This window comes from Phycodurus eques, chromosome 16 (genome assembly GCF_024500275.1).
Source record: "Phycodurus eques isolate BA_2022a chromosome 16, UOR_Pequ_1.1, whole genome shotgun sequence".
In the NCBI taxonomy this organism is placed as follows: domain Eukaryota; kingdom Metazoa; phylum Chordata; class Actinopteri; order Syngnathiformes; family Syngnathidae; genus Phycodurus; species Phycodurus eques.
In genome coordinates this window covers 22234431-22250807 of record NC_084540.1, presented here as the reverse complement: position 1 = coordinate 22250807, position 16377 = coordinate 22234431, and the positions used below count along the sequence as shown (strand labels likewise).

Sequence of the window (16377 nt, the reverse complement as noted above, 5' to 3'; positions counted from 1 at the left end):
TGCCCAACATGTCCTTTTACAAGCTATTCTGGTCCATTTTTCGTTTGTTTAGTTTTTTTTTCTTCATGATTATGCAACATGTAAATAAGCTTTGCTCTGATTGGCTCGCTCATCTTCGCCAATTTATAGATGGAAAAACGGCTCGGCTCCGATTGGTCCCTATCACGGCGTCCGCGAGCGGAGCGGCTCGAGGCGGCCGAGCGTTCGTCGCCACGTCGCGTCCTTCGATGCGACGTTCCGACTCGCGTCCCTCGCGAGACTTTGATCGTGAAGTTATTTCCACACACTGAACACACATTCGCCTCATTGGCGCCGCATTGATATCACGCCCCTCCCACCGAGGTCCTCTTCGGCGGGTCGACGGTGTGCTGCGAATGGCCACGGCCAGTGCAACAAGTCCTTCCGTTAGTATTTTTTTGGGTCTTCCCTGAGCTACTCCCCATTCCAGCCTCGACCTTGAATACGCGAATATGAACTGTCACAACCCTCGGTGATTTCAAATCCACCCGTTTTGGAGGCCTTATGCTGTTTATTGCCTTTTGCATTCGATTGACACATCGCATAATGTTAAACTTAAACCGTGTCACAGACTCCTTTTGACCTGTTATGCATAAAACAGTCGGAAAAAAAATGGATTCTGATAGAAGGGGACCTTTGAAGGAACACACGCAATGTAACATATCGACGTTGGCTAATTTAATATAGCCCACCAAGGCTCGTTAGAACATATTGTAACGGGCCTGTAAGTGGTCAAGAATAGACGCAGCTGCCGGCGCGCTTTCAATCGCTTTATTGAGCCAACGGCAACAAAAGAAAGAAACGCGTAATGCGATCACACGCGAGCCGCAATGGCCACAACTGACGCACGGCCGCCGTTCGGCGCGAAGATTGGCTCACGATGGCCAACTGCGCTCTCATTGGCTGACGCACATGTCACTCACCGGGACGGGCCCCGCCTTTTAAAGCCACGCACATGAATTCAATAAATAAATAAATCACAGATGCTACAGTGTAGAACGTAAGGAGGGCGACACCGAGTGGACAAAATAATACCTGCACCTCTTATGCACATTTTGTGTTGGTATTGTTTAAAAAAAAGAAAAAAACATTTTTATCCGAAGACTCGAGTCACCGATGGAACAATCAATACTCAATTATCAGAATATTAAAAAATAGGGCTGCAACTAACAAATATCTTCATTTTTTTATTTTTATTTTTTTTATTAATCGACGAATCGGACTAAACAAACATTTCTTGATTTCCAATTTTTCTTGATTGAAAACACATCACGAAAAAGTGGCAGTTCTCTTCATTTCAATGGGGAACTTTGATTTGATAGACAATCGAATTGAGTTACGAGCCGAGGTGTCCCGTTACTTCCGACTCGCTCTCACGGCTTCTCTTTCACCGGCACGTAAAGATCAGTCATGCGTGCGGTACCGTCCCAACAGACTGAATGCGGGCGGCCATAATGGCGAAGAATAGAAACACCCTCGAGAAAATGAGCAGAGCTCCGTGGATTTCACACAGGCGATTATAGTTTGTCCTCTGGGGGCCTGTTTAAATCAGCATTAATAGGAATAAATAGTCGCAGGTGTCACGCTCGCGAAACACACATTTTATTTTCAGCAGCGTGTTCATAAAAGTGACATTCGCCAGATTTTATGTCAACCTCTATCTTTCCGCTGCCTGCCACCACACACACACACACACACACACACACACACACACACACACACTTCGTACATGTGCACGTACACAGTCTTAATATACACAATTTAAAAAGGGAAGCATTATAACCAATCCCTTCCTGTTAGGAGCAGGAAACATCTCCTGCCTATTGAATAGACATCGACTCCCGTGTCGCCCCCAGCCACTTTTAAATGGACAATTTTTTTGAATGTATTTATTTGTATTCAGGCACGTGCTACCTTAAACGGATAAGTTTCGAGTTTATTACATCTTCCCCCAAGTGTGGACCAAACTGTTCACCGAGCAGAGAGTGAAAGCTCTTAATGTAACCTCCAAAGCAATCTTTTATTCCACAAGGAAACCCAATTACTGGTGTGCTCTTTACGGACCGATAAAAGCGCACACTTGAAGAAAAGTGCTGATGTCAATGGAGCCTAAACATCAAGCAGTCCCCTTCAAGGGCCCATATTTTCTTCGAAAAAGGTTCTAAGAGACACTTTCCGGTCAAAGGTTTGCAAGACACATCTATTAATACAATCACATGGACTCATAATTCTTCATCTTATGCATTCTGGATTTTGGTGTGGAAGATTTTGTGTGATTTGACTTTGACTTGCTTCCATTTTCACTCATCTAAGCGTAATATTGTGTCCATAAGGGGCTTTTGTTGTCTATGAGGCTACCTAAATTCTAATAGTGGCTATATAGATTTTATTTTGTATTTTGTATTTTTTTTAAACATTTGGGCAAGTGGTTCTGTGCCCAACAAGATCCAGCAGATGGTGCTGTTTGAAAAAAAGCTGCGTGATTGTACTTGAAGCAAATAATCGGTTTTCGTACGTATTTAGCCAACTTCCTATTTCTGCCAACTCTCTCAGTCCTTTCTCTGCTGTGTGGGGCATTTGCCGCAGGTTGCCGAGGAAAACGACAGTGGGTGTGGCTGGTGTACAGCACGCAATTTTTCTGATTGGACAAAAACGATTGTGGCCCTTTTAGTCCGCCCGGCAACAAGAGCCAAAACACATCATTTAGTTTCGGTGTTACTATGTCTACTTGTGAGTTCATATTCTACTTCCGTCTTTCAGCTGTGTTACAGAACCATTCAGTTTCAAGAATTAAGAACGAGAAATTGCAATCGTTTCGCACAACTACTTGGGTGGTTGGTTCCCATTCCCCAGCAATTGTTCCCCATTTACTGTATAATTGCGGCCTGGTCTGCGTTCTCCACTAAGCACCGGGAGCAGAATCAGATACCGAGCCCGGAACATTCCATCGCTTCGGCGCGGCCTGGCCGGCTGCCAGCGGCGGACCTTCCTGCCCGTGCGAACAAACGTAGAGTGGCGTAATGGCGCCTGCGCTACAGCGGGAAACGGTGAGATTAATCAAGCTGACAGACCGCCCCCCCCCCCCAAATAAAAAAAAATAAAAACACCATCCACATGTCAGAGTGGGTCAAAGGGATTTTTTTTTTTTCCACTTTACTTGTGTGGTTCACCAGTTCGACAACATCACTGACAGCTGCTGTAAAGCATCCACATGGAAGAAAAGCAAAGAAGCCAAAGAGCGACTCGAGCACGTTCTGTTTGGAGAGCGGCCAACACCGAAAACACTCCATCGCCTCCTTCCTCTGCCTTCGTCTGTTCGAGAAAGACGACTTTTAGGATGATCCGGGCCAGCGTAGTCTCCTCGTTATACGTTTTTTATCAAAATCCACTGAACCGCAGGAAAAAGACATTCATTCGGTTGTCCTCTCTCATGTACTTCAAATATTACAAATGTATGATGCAGGATATCGTTCGACACCACTGCAAACTACGCCACATTAATAAAGACGCAACAGACTAGACGGCATGAAAACATACAGTAGCAGTACTGATTGTTGGCACAGTCACTTTTCAATATAAATATTCACTTTCGACACTATTTGTCTCGTGTTGTGCGCCAGTGTGAGTGCTGGATGTGAAGCTGCAGACAAAAGGGTTTTCCATTACTTTGCGCGGACAGCTGCTTCATGAACTCAGTTTTCCAAAGGTTCATAGCTCAAGACCCAAATTTGAATTGTGCGTCTGCATGTATTCAAACCCCATCGATTGCCATCATGCGGAGACTGCGCATCAACGAAGGAAGACACAATCAAAAAGCAATTTTCCAAGAAATGTTGTACTTCGGTCAAGTTTGGACTGAAAACTATGAGAATTTAGTATGAATTCTTACCAAAAAAATGCTACGTGAACATCAAACAAGACTCCAGAATCCAAGCAATGAGACGACGAGACTGAGCAGATTGGTGGGAACTCGGCACACACCGAAGTTTGTTAGGTTTTATCATTTTGAACTCATTCACTGCCATTGACGGCTATATCAGTCAACTATCCGTGTTAACCGGGAGGGCTGGCAGTGAATTAAAAGGAGCCGTACTATGCATTTATTGATGATTTTAGACCCTTCACAGGTGTCTAAGGATCCAGATTTCCTAGCACTTTGGATACTTTTCCGCCTATCCTCCCTGAAATCAATTAGCATTAGTAGCTCGCAGCTGGTGCGACACACGTTAGCTTAGCCCCTAGCATTACCTTGCTAGTTCTCGAGCAGCTGGCAAAGCTGGGAGGAAGGGTGACTGTTCGGTGTAGACGCACATAAAGCTGGCAGTTCCTCAGCCAGACATGCTTGAAGCCATTTTCAGTCTTAGGCAGAACAATGATGTCATCGACAAGCGCTATCACGATTGGTCGGTAGGGTCCAGATCAATACCGTAGGCCAAATTTATGCCATAGACCTCTAACAAGTGCTGTAGAACATGGTCTCAATCTTTTCCAAAAAAAATGTACGGATAAAGGCAACCTGTTGGTTAGCATCTGCGCCTCATAGTTGAGAGGTTCTGGGTTTGAATCTCATTTGGATGTTCTCCCCGTGGTTGTGTAGGTTTTCTGGCAAGCTGGGTACTCTGGCTTCTTTCCACATTCCAGAAACATGCATGCTCGGCTCATCGAAGACTTATTGTCTATCGATGAGAATTTGAATGTGTGCATTATTTATTTTTTTTGTACGCATGAAGTCCTCCTCCATTCTCGTGAGAACGAGCTCTTATCAGATGATCACATCGCATGCGACGGCAGACCTGAGCAGTCGCAAATCTGTCAACGCTTGGGTTCGCGCAACAAGAACAAGTTAATGGAGTGAAAGTGGGGAACCATCGATCCATATGTTCGTACTTAAACATGCCTTGAAGAATCCGCTGGCACTTTGTGAGTCATGCCATAAAACGAAAGTTATGGATGGATTTAGACGCCCAGGCGGTTGCGAGTGGCGTTATCAGACATGTCAAGTGTGTGTGTGTGTGTTGAAGAGGTCAGCAGGTTGAGATGACGCAAACATCAGGGGCACTAACTCACTCAGGGCGGAATCAACCCAATCAAGAGCGAACACGGCTGATGCGATTAACTGACTGATGAGTCGCCCGACAGCCGCCGAGCGCACGTGGCTCGTCGCGGAGGGCGGGCCGAGCGGCGGGCACGGTTGAGACGCGGGGGCGTTCGTGTCTGCCTGGCGTCTCGCTGTGGGGGCGTCGTGATTCACGAGGCCCTTTCGGGACTTGAAATTCCTCTTCAGCGCACATCGAGCCGGGAGCGCGCCGCAAAGATTTACTGCGTGCAAATCGATAGCAGCGGAGGACGGAGAGTGAAGCGGGGGGATGAAAGAGCGCAACATGGTTTTGCTTTTCTCTCCACTCTTTTGGTTTGTTCGGATCCATGCTGTAGCAGCACTCATAATAGCCCTCGCCCCCTTTGTGTACACCCCGCTTCCCTCGCGATAACGCCGGTCAAGGTTCAAGTGTCATTCGATTAGCGCAGCACACAAACAGCGCTTGCTTTAGCTTTTTGGCTCGGTTGGAAAACATGTGCTCCAACGCTCATAAATGTGGATGCGCTTTATTCGATCTGCTCTCCAAACGTACAAATGGCAGACTTGCGCTTTTAAGTGCCGCGCTTCCTTGAGAAAACAAGTTCCGTTCGTCCCCTGACTACGCTCGTATCGCGCGTGTTGTTGTTTTTTAATGTTGCTGCGATTTGATTCGAGTTTTTATTGTCTCAACTTTCTAACTCATTGCATTTGCTTTTATTTGTTGTATTTTATTTCATAAACTGGTATTTCCTCACTAGTAAGAGCCGATAGCGAGATAGCGCTGAGATCTGCAGACTCAGGTCAGATAGTGGAGCACAGAGTCCAAAGCGATCATGGCGCAGCTGCATTTGGCTGTTATGCTGCGCACAAGTGGAAGAAGTTGCCAACTGAAGTCAAGTCAGCCCCAAGCGTGCACGTTTTGGAGTTCAGGTTGAAAACTCAAAAGTTTTTGCCTCTTCAAAAGGGATCGTCAATGGGTGGCGGGGAGTTATGACCTTGAGCGGAAAATTATTTCCCGATTATTCGCCATCGACGGGGGGGGGGGGGGGGGGGGTGGAGTGGTCGGCCGGCCACCACGTAGCTCCGCCCCTGACCGATCATGTCCTTCCACTGCCAGGAGACCAATGTGAACTGATGGCGGCCGGACGTTGTTAAGTTTTCTGTCGCAATCTAGCAGCGGCGGTCCGAAATGCACTTGTATCTGAATTTTTCTGCTCCTATTTCAAGACCCAAAACGATTTTTCTTTTTTTCTCGTATCTCAAGGTGTTCCTCTCGTGACATTTTCGTCTCGTGGACGTCGTCCGGTGCGCATTCCAACCGCATTTCATTCCAACTGCCTCGTTCACTATGAAGCGAATATGACACTAAACTAACTTCCTTCTCATAAGATAAGCACTATGACAATATAAAAGTCATAACTTTCGGACTGCAATTTAAATCTGTGACGTACGTCGCGCAAAACAATAGCGCGCGTGAGAAGATACGTATTGCGTGTGTACAGTATATGTGACGCCTCATAGTTACAGTATCCAAGCGTAGCCGTCTATTTTGAAGCTTATCACTCATACATGGAGTCTTATTCCTTCAGGAATTACACAGGGGGAGTTTTGATCTATTTTTTCCTCTGGTTACGTGGGAAACTCACTCACACACACACATGCGCACACAAGTTGCGATGAACATTGTGGCGGTCTCAGGGAAGACATATTATACACAAGTTTTGATTTTCCCTGCTGAAGCGCCAGCGCACTTCATGCGTGGTGAGCTGCTGCGGCATGACGCGTCCACCCCGAGGAACGGCAATTCCCGCCGCTGGGGGAAAGAAACGAAAAGTGAGGCTCGACTCCCGCATTTGTTTGAACGTGTGGTTTCGGAGCTCTGTGGAGCAGAAGACCTGCAAAAAATACGGAGGTTTCCAAAAAAAAAAAAGTTAAACATTTAAAAAATGGGGTCTTGATCACAGTGCAGTATATGGCGTTGGCACCCCCACAATATCGCAGTTTTTTACAAAAGTTTTTATTACAGTATACAGGCAAGTCACATAAAGAAGGGGAAGAAGAGGCAGAGAAGGTCCCCAACGAGCTCCAGCAATTGTCGCTGTTCCCACAAATGGGTGACACGTGTGCCTGTGAGTATTGTTCGTATGTGTTGCTGTTCCGTGTGTGTTAAAGTAGCCCGTCTATGGCGTTTTGCATTATGTGTTTAAGCACTTTTGTAAGATGAAATTATATGGTTTGCTTAAAGATACTGGTGTTGAAAACATACAGTGTTTAATCTTATGTATCAGTTTTACAGTAAACCTCATCTGGGAGTGACAAACAGCTTGAAGCAAGCACGCTGTGCCTCTTATCTGGAGAACTGGGCGAGCGTGAGGACAGGCACTAAGGAACATTTTAAAAAGCGTGTTTTTATGAGTTTAAAAGGTCGCTAAACCGCATATTCATCACTCGCCGTGATGAACGCGGGCGGACCGGTTGTAGTTCACAGCTGCGAAGCAACACGGACCCGGTCAATAACTCCTCAGTAAGCCACGGTGATATTAGCCCTTCTTCGCAGAGGATAAAGAATACACACACCCATTTTTCCCACTGCCCCACGCTCCCACCTCTTCTATTTAAATAGCGTCGCAGACTGTTCCAAATACGATTTTAGCATACATATGCTGTTGGCGGCTAAAAAATGGACAGAAGGCTGCAAATGGCCCATGACCTCACTTTGGACACCGCCGCTGTACAACAGCAACATTTCTTCCCTTCGGATAGCCTTGCGTCACACAGTCCCCCCCCCGCCCCGCGCACACTATACGTAGTGCATTTCGATGCACATTTGTACCTGCCCAGGCAGCCGAGGGGCTGGCGTCCTCGCGCCTACGTTGCGATTCACGGCCGTCAACCTTATTTCCGCTTTCTCCTGTCAGGTCTCAGCCACGCCTCCCTCTTAAACAGGAGCCATTAGCCAAATAATCGGCGCTTGCCGGCCGACGCGCACGGCATACGTCGTGCTGCGTGCTTGGCAAAATAAAGAAATAAGAAATGTTTTCCAACCATATGAGCTCGTGGGAGGAAGACGCACGGTTCGGCCGTTACTGTCCGCTGGGGCCGGAGGGCTAAAAGTCGTCAGAGCGAGACGATGTCTGTACTCAGTTCAACGCGACCTTTGTGGCGTCGAAAGTGAGAAAAACAAATTGCTAGTAGTCGTGTTTTGTACAAAGGGTTTTACTTTGGGGTTTTATGAAACGTTTCACAAAACGGCTGAAAATGCTGCGACACCTGTCAAACAAGTGTAACGAGACGTTCACATCATAAAACTAATTCAAATGATTCACTGTTTGGCTGAAAGACATTTGCAGGTTTTCGCTCAAACGTTCATTTGAGTTAGCGTCGAAAATGTGGAACTGCTTCTTGAAGCTCGAAACCGTGCACGTGCGCGCATGTGAATTAGCGTGTGCTCATCTGTTTTACTGCCTAATTAGCTCGTGTTTGCAAAAGGCATTACTTACTTACGTCGTGTGGCTACTTTCAGGCGGGCGTTTTATGCATGCACTTGAAAGCAACTCTAGGCCAAATATCTTTATTTCATTTTCAAACGTCGGCATAAAACGATGAATAATGAAGCGTCGGGTTGCTGGGTTGACTTTGTCCGCCTCACTACATGTTCTTTTTTGGTGGCACCGTCGGAAAAAGGCAACAAAAAAAAGCCAGCTTTTAATGTCAAAATGAAAGAAACTATCGGTTTGGCAAGTTGGTGCCATAGTTCAAGCAGATCATAGAATAAAAATAAGAATTCATTTTTAGAAAATTTTTTTTTTTCCATTTTTAGCCACAAAGAGCTATTAAGGCAATTGAAATGAAACAAATGCAGTTGTATTTTCCCCACAAAAAAAGTTCGAATCTTCCGTGACCTGAAGCCGTATTTATCCAAGAATGAGAATGATAAATAGGATCAAAGTTTGTTCCAGAAGAATCTGCCGCCTGGGGGGCGAAGCGGGCGCATCTTGCTTGACCTGAACGACGCGACACGTCCGCCGCAGCGGCGTGCGACGCGTTATTGAAGGAAAGAGCGACTCTGGCGCCGCCGTCGCTAATTGGGCCCGCAAATCCGCTCGCATCGTTCCACGGTATCTCATTCTGCCGTGTGTGTGCGTGGGCGTACGCCACTGTGACCCGACCTATTGCGTGTGTTTAATTCTCCCGTCCGAGCTGGGTCACCCGAAGCTTGACGTGGGAAAATAAACAACGGGTCGAGGCCTTTCTTTTCTTTTCCTTTCGAGGAATGTGACTGAAGTGTTAACACGGCTGCGTTCTGCGCCAGCGCGCGTGTACGTGTGTGTACACTCGCTCTGCAGCTCTTCGGCTGTCAAACAATCGGCCGGGCGCTTCGGGCTGACTGATTATTTTTGCCAACATTACACAACACCTGAGACGAAGTTGATGACCGCGGTCGGGGTCAGCCAGGCCCCCGCAACACGATCACAAGCGCTGACCTACATTTACAACCCAAATTCCGATATGAACTCCACGAAATTGTATTCCTTTATTCCGAAAAGTCATTTGGCGATCATTTTTTGATGATTTTTCTTTCACTGAATGAGTGTTAAACTACCGTAGCAAGAGCACGGTTTCTTTAACCGATCAGATTTCCAATTCGTCCTCACAGGGCCACAGCGCCGGCCCTCCATGATGTCGGCATTTTCACACTCGGGACGTCAAAAAAGTCCCGCTCCCGTTTCGTCCGCTCGATTATGATCAGCGGCGGCAGCAGAATCGATTTCATCTGGTTTCTGATCTCGTGAAAGCAATATTTGGTTCGGCTTGTCGGCTTGTTTCTCCCGGCGCGAGACGACGCGACTGCGGCGGCGGTAACCACGGCGACGCTCAACTCGATGAGCTCGGCCTCCGTTGAGGATTAGCAACATGAATGTATGAATCGATGCTGGACTTGGTGAGTAGTTTTTGGGTTGCCCCCACGCCCGTTGGACTTCATTAAGAATTGTTTATCAGATGGTGGAAGTGCAGAATTTCGAGCTCGACTTCACTTGACAACTTTTGTCTATTCACATTTTAAAATATGCATTTTCAAGATCGTGTGCCATTTGTTGGGTTTTGAAAGAGAAGTTATTCTTTAGGTTGCACAAAAAAACCTAAAGAGGTGAATTTGTGAAAAGCGACTAGGCGGCGGATTCCTGTGTCGTCTTCGGAAAGGCCGACTTATTCAACGCATCTTTTTTTTGGGGGGGGGATCTCAAAACATGAGGTCTTCCTGTTTGAAGATTACAGAGCACTTTGCTGCTATCCTGACATAAAAGAGTCGGGACTGAGATTTGAATCTGGGACCAGCAACGTTTACTTATTGGCAACAAGCGACAGCACAGATGGAAACCGTTGATTTATTTATTTTTCATCAACGTGATCAGATTGAATGTAATCTTGTGCATTGCGCAATCATTCAAGTCTCGCCATGGCCAGCAGGTGGCGTTGTCACAGGGTAATGACACTGCACTGCGCTAATAATTGGAAGATATACAACAAGATTTAGTTTCGTTCTTAACAATAATAAGTGCCCAAACCTCATTCAAATACTTAATGAAATGTAAAACAAATTTTCCAGGTGGGAGTACAGTGGTGGTATTTGATTGACAGTTGACGGTTGAGCGGGGGCGTGGTTTCGGCGCATTCGGTGGACACGCCCGCAGCGTTTGAGAGCAGCGATGCCGGCTTGATTTGTCACCATTTTGAAGCCTCATTTTATGTACTTTGCTTTTTTTTTCAAAATCATTTCCATTTGGTTGGGTAGTTAACGACACTCTTCTCTGTTGTGTGTTAGATTTATAAGACATTTATTTTCAGGTTACAGGGACTTCGAGACGAACGAGGCCTCAAAAATGGAATGCTCAGCGACATCTCGAAGACTATTTATTTTTTTTTGTCTGTCTTTGTGTAGCTTTGCCATTTTAGCCTACTGTAAGGAGCATTGATCTTGTTTTGTTTTGAATTTGACGTATAGTCATGCAACAGAGCCAACATGGCTGGAAAAAAAAAAAAAGAAAAATAGAACGGCACAATATGGCCGTTAGATCTTAAGCGGCTGCACAGCAAATCAAGTTGACAATTTGACTGCTTGAAGAGATGATTTCACTTTTCGTTGTGTGGTAAAAAAAATAATTTCTGAGCTTACATTCCTAACAAGCTTGCACAGTTAAGCAACAGAAGGCCATTAAAAAAAATCTTTGAAATCAGTCGTGGCACCCGCAAACATAGCAGAAAGCGCGCTCGCCCGCTTCCCACACGTGACGCCGGCACCGTGCAGGTACGCGGCCGACGTTTCGCAGGCGTTCATTATTGTTTGCCACCCGTATTCACCAGATGTGACCCCTATAGAGACTTGACAAAACACATCAATAATGCATCCAGCGGACCGAGGAGGAGGAGGAGGAGGAAAACGACGGCAGGGTCACGGGCGACTGCACGCGTGCATCCTCGCAGATAGTTACGCGCTGCCATCTGCTTTGGGACTTCGGCTCACAGGTTAAGCGTCAATGTCCTTTTGTTTCCTGTCGGTCCGTGTGGGACCTTTTGATACAGGAAATGGGAGCCATTCGCCTCGAACGTTTTGGCGTCGATTCGGTTGAGGTGTGCTTGACTAGCTTACCTTTGACCCCTGTTAGCATGACTGAAAATCAATAGCGTTCTTGTAATGCGCAAGCAGTTATGAGCGTGTACATCTTGGTTATGTTACTGTGGCTTACAATAATATGAAATATATTTTTGGGAAATAAAACCTCCGTGTGTTTTTTGATGAATACTTGGGCCTACTGCGCTACAATGTTTGAATGGTCTTCATGACGGTGGCACCTGGAGATCCAAATCCCACGACTCTCGAGTTTGGAAGAAGAAAGGCTGAAAACTGAACGTAACAAGCGCGCAGATTTGGACTTGGATCGCGGCTTGCTCAGCCATTTTTGATGGGTATCTTCCAAAAGCAATGAGACTTTGCGTTGAGTGAGCCTTCCGATTGCAAATCCTTATCTTGTCCCATGAAAAAGTTTTGAACCCGACATTACGGTAGCGGCCAGGCAGAACAATGGAGGCCCACGCAGGACAAACTAAAGATTAGTTGTGACATATTTTGCAAACACGGCAGAGCAGACGCACGCCGTCGGGCAGCGGATAGTCAAAGTCTTGCTGCCTAATAATCCATCTGACAAGCGAGAGCCCCGGCGGAGTGACCAAATTAGGCCGTGACCGCGGTGGCGAAGGTTACGTGCTTGTTAGCGACGCGTGTATACATCAACAGGGAAGCCATTGCTCACAAACACGTCCCGGATCGTGTCCACGTGACACGACGCAAGTGGTGAGCTGGCATTCAACGTCCTAATAGGATGTCGCTGCGCTTCCGATGAATTGACAAGCAAACGACGGGTTTATTCGTCAGGGCGATTTTTCTTTTGCGGCTTGCGTAGTTCGAAGTGCAGTCCCGGCTGACGGGCACTGCCGACGCTAACGTCACGGCTGCCAAAAAGCACAGTCCGCCTTGCCAATTTAGCGAATGTGGCCGCTGTATTTGAGCGCTGAACAACAAGCAGCTAGTGAACCGTTCTTCAAAAGAGGCCGAGTGTTTGCTTCAAGTGTCCGGTTGAAGTTTAAACGCAAAAGAAAATGACACAGTGTGCTTTTACTCATATCGCATCTTACGAAAGACCGCTAGCTTAATGCTAACAAACCCGTTAATAAAACAAGCTTTTATCTTGCATTTTGTCAAAACTATTTGAGCAACAGATATTGGAACATAAGCAGTGCAGCAACACATGGAGACAACCAATATAACAATACTTACAGGTATCCAGTATATTCTTTGTCATCTGCAAAAAAAACGACAAATATTACTGCACTAATACTAGCTTACTTAGTCACAGTTGTGAAACTCTTCATTTATTATGAATGTGTGTATTATTAGCAACGTGGCAAGACTTGCCAAAAATGGCAGTCCGTCAAACTGCAGGGTCTGGCTCATACCATCTTTTTTTTTTTTTTTCATAATTCCACAAAGACGGCGGGGCACCACATAATTGCTGGGCGGAAAACACGCTGGGGAAAATTTTTTTTCAAAGCTTGTAATCACAGAATGGGGCAAAAACAAAAGCAAAATATTATTCATCGTCATTTGCTTTTTCTGTAAGCAAAAGAAAAAAAGAACAATTAATCACTGCCAGCCCTCCCAGTGAACATGGATATTTGGATTCTAAGTCCGTCAATGGCAGTGAATGAGTTAAAATGGGGAATCGGATTTTTGTGGAAACCAATTCAGAGATCGTGCAGGCCACGTTATATCGCCCAGCCGAACTGAGCGCCTACGACGCTCATTCACGGAGAGTTGGCCAAAATGTTCCGGAAATGCTTATACCTTCTTTAGCTACCACACAGCGCATACTGTTATCGAAACGCGAGATCGGAGCAGACGGCGGAATTTACGTGACGTCCTGTCTAGCTATCAGCTCGCCAAAGTACATAGACGCAACGTGATGCTCTGAACGCTGCTTCGGGCCATTATCAGACGGCGAGGGCGCCGTCGTGCTCAACGTAACATCTGCAGCCCGGAGCGTACGAGCATGACCTCAGATCATATGAAACGAAAGTTTCAAACAAAATACAAATACGAGGCCTTTGCGTATATGCGCGACAAGAGTTGTCCTGCATGTTTGCTGTTGTGGTCATTCATTTAATGAACATCTGTTCGGGGCTAGGCTGGAAAACAAAGCTTTATATTACTATTTTTTTTTTTCCAGGAGCAGGACAGTTATTATGTTGGTGAAGAGGTTTGATTTTAATCCCTGTTGATCCCCTCCAAACACATTCAGTGTTGCATCGGTCCATTCGTCGGTGCGTGCAAGCGAATGAATGCTAAGTACCCTCCAGCAAAATAATACAAAGCGTTGACGCAAATTGTCCGACATGCACTTGAATATCTCATTCAGCAAATTCTTCTCGTTCGGCCGTGAGCGTCACGTATGTTCTGCCCGCACGGACGCGTCAGTGACCTTGAATCATTCAAACAAATAGCTTGTTTTCGACCCATTTATTTGAAAGGCCATTAATCCAACTGAATGTTCATTCCCAAACAAATCCAAGGCAAAACATTCACATTCAATTATGAATTGACACAAACTTCCATATATCCACAAAGTAGCGCTGGGCAATATGGCCTCGAGACAAGACGGGGGCATCTGAGGCAAGGCGACCTCAGTAAAATATTTGCGTTTTTGAAGCACATACCTCGGGTCAAAGGTTGCCAACATGTCGCAAAATCACCGCTTTTGCGCGGTTTAAATGGGCACAATGTCATTGTGATGTGATTGCCATCCACTGAGAACTCGTAAAATAACGTCAGAAAGCAAAAAGAATGAATTATTTTAGGATTAATATGGGTCACTGGACATATTTGATGCAGACATTTTCCCATGTTTTCCCCCTAATCTGCGAATGAACTGGCCCAGCTGCACATTTGAAAGTCAAATGTGCCGCGAGAGCACAAACGTTTGCATAATGTGTAATATGAACATTTGAAGATTGCAGATGGCTGAAAGTCTGCCAAATTCCACACTTACACCCAACCAATGCCTATTATGCAGTACAAGCATATTTATTTGCCTTTTTATACAAATAAAACCACTGTTAATTTAGCATCAAAGCTGGTAAATAAAAATAAAAAAACTTTTATCATTTGAATAATGACAAGCACGCAAATATCTAATGACTCATTTGGAATAACCCAATCGTGATCTTTTGGAACTTGGTTATCTTCAACCCCACTTGCTCTCTTTTGGGTAACTACTGTCGCATGAATCCAAACGGACGTCGACGTGATGCGCTCGTTAGCGAGCAATAGAAGCCTCGCGCTCCAAGGCGATCTCACAACAGCGTAATCCTCCCGCGAGCCGGACTGCGGCCGCCTCGCTTCCCGCGCTCCCGTGCGTGTCGCATTATTCATCAGAGCTTTATGTCTTTATCTGCCTTCATCGGCCGCAGCTTCGAGTAAAGCAAATTAGCGACGCGACATCGACAATATTCGTTGGTCTGAATATTTTTGTTTCCCCATCTCGTTTTTATCGGCGTGTTTCAGAATGGCAAATAATATGAATATTTTATACGCAAAGAAAAAGTGATGAATACTTAATAGGCCCAATGGCGCTCCTTGTGGCCGCCAACGAGCGCGCCGGAGCGGCGGCTGCGAGCGAGGAATCTCCCGCCTCCCGCTTGTTAATCATTGTCCTCCATTGACGACCGCCCACTGGCAGGAGTACGCAACGAGGCCGCCGTGCTTGCTAACGAGCCAGCGGAGAGGAGCACGACGATGAGAGCGACAAGATATGGAAAAATATTGACGCGCAATACGAAATTGGGCTAAGATTCTCAGATGATGACGTTTGGGACAATTATGCTTCCGACTTTGCGGGACGAGCGGTCCTGCATAAGATACAGTACAACAATCCCCACCAACACCGACCAAAATCATTTCCAATGTTAAAGCTTAATATACCACAAACTACGTGATCCCTAATTACTTTCATATCATGTTACAACATTGCCGCTAAAAATAAATGACTTGCAGGTGATTTGAGTTAGAAAAAAATGCACCTGCAGTACATGCAGACAAGACTCGCCTAACTTCCACGACCGACCCAAGCTAAACTTAGCTCCTCCCCGACATTCAAATCTCTGGCGCCATCCTGTGGCATCTTCGAGCATTACACCAGCCTCGGGTTGTTGAAATTGCACGTTGTTGTTTTGGGATCATAGACTTGAAACTATTTCTACAGGAAATGATAAACATTTTGGAGGGGGTGCGTACACTATTCATGAAGTTACCCAGCCCTCAATTTTGTCTTACGAAAAGGCGCTAATGTAACGCTAACACTCAATGTAGAAAGGCATAGACAGGCTAACGAAACTAGCATTGATGACGCTGTCGTTATCAACCTTCTAAACAAGTGTTAGCAACACATGCAAACAGAGCGTACAATACTCATAGGCATATATTCTTTATCTTCTGCGAAAAACAGCCGATATGGCTACGGCTTAGAGTTTATGGTCTTCTTCTGTGTTTTGTCATCAAATCTGCGTGTCTACTCGCCGACACGTCTCTATTTATTTATACATGTATTTATTTCTATTGTTTTCCCTCAGAGTAAGGCAATTATATGTCTGCAATCGCTCCAGCCTCACGGCCCGAAGCGTGCCGTATGTTGCCCATTGAATTATCGTGATGCGCCAACTGTTTTAATTCT

General features: G+C 45.9%; 1 protein-coding gene across 1 annotated transcript in view; it reads left to right on the top strand.

The window, feature by feature from the left end:
- gcgra (glucagon receptor a) overlaps window positions 1–16377 on the top strand; it is a 37160-nt gene that overhangs the window by 5319 nt on the left and 15464 nt on the right.